This window comes from Condylura cristata, unplaced genomic scaffold (genome assembly GCF_000260355.1).
Source record: "Condylura cristata isolate star-nosed mole 26May11 unplaced genomic scaffold, ConCri1.0 scaffold00066, whole genome shotgun sequence".
NCBI lineage: Eukaryota > Metazoa > Chordata > Mammalia > Eulipotyphla > Talpidae > Condylura > Condylura cristata.
Genome location: NW_004567167.1, coordinates 461779 through 463200, shown reverse-complemented (window position 1 = coordinate 463200; position 1422 = coordinate 461779).

Below are 1422 nucleotides of genomic sequence, written 5' to 3'. Positions count from 1 at the left end.
TAACGTGTTGCCTTTTCTTTTATGAACTTAGGTGGTTTTCCTTGTTCTTAGAACAGCAAAATTGTGTGTTGAAATTTTATAGCTTCTTGACTACATGAGTGACTACTTAATGTAATAGTTACTCCAGTCTAGAAGACTATATCCTAATTTTTTCCCCCAAAATTATGTACAATATATAGAAACACTTTACGCTTCTAAGTGTATTAGGTCTTTTCCTTTGAGCCTTCCCCTGCCCATCCCCCAGTGAAATGTCATGAGGAGGTGTTGACTACAACTACATACATAGTTGAATATACATGGGCAGCCTTAGCAAAGCACGTGCCAAGATCAGCCTTCCCTTCCCTTCATCCAAGGATTGGTGGTATTCAGGAGCCCAAACCAGTGGAGTTTGTGCCTGAGAGGGTTTCGCAGAGGTGGACATCCAAATTCTGCAAAACTGGCCGTTCCCAAAAACTAACAAAATTACCCATGATCGCCAGGACCACTGAGGGCTGTAATTACCTGTTTTCTCTCATTCATGAAGCTTCCTTTCCCTTTCTTAAGCTCATCTCTCAAGTATGTTTTCCTTTGTTTGCCTCTCTGAGCCTCCTGGGATGGCTCCCTGTTGCCACCTTCCTGCTGCCAGTGCTTGGAGGCTGGTCCTGTGGCTGAGGACTGGTCTGATGGGCCACCCCTGGGTCGCAGGAAACGGCGCCCCCAAGCGCGGTGATGGAAACTAGCACATTCAGCCACCACACTGCTGTCTCAGTAGTGACACCCAAATCCTGAACTTAGCAGATCTCAGCTGCAGGGGGCCGGGGGCCTGGGGATGGCGGCAGGGACCATGACGACTCCCTACCGGCAAGACCAAGTGTTGAAGACTCGTAACGCCTGCTGGTTCCCCCACGAACCCCCTGTTGTTGCCCCTCCTGGTTCTGTCTTCGGGCCCAGAGGACGTGGGTGACGTCCAGGCGCGGGCATCTATAGCGGGAAAGGAGGTTACAACAGGAGCTTCTTTCTGAATGGGCAGTTTGGATCTATGTCCACTGAAGTTAGGTTTTCAGTCTGGCACATTTCAGCTGCTGCGTCTGAGATGTCGGTTCTGAAGACGTAAGTGAGCAATTGCTGACGCTGAGTGCCCCGTCCTGTCACGGTCGTAGCCCGGTGACCGCGGAGTCGCCACCGGCACCAGCTCCCGCTCTCCGGCTTCGGAAACTACAGTACCCAGAGGGCACTGCGCCCCACCTGGCGGCCGTGAGCCAGTCAGAACCCGGGGTATGTCAGCGCGCATGCGTGCCAGCGCGGGGCGGGACTTCCGGTGGCGCCTCCGGGTGGCGGTTGTATCCTCTGAAGGGGCCGTTCGCTCCGTCCGGGGCTTGGGGCGCCCGGCCGGGCCGAGACGCGTCGGGAGGCGCCGAAGGATGGCGGCGGCCGCGCCGAGGG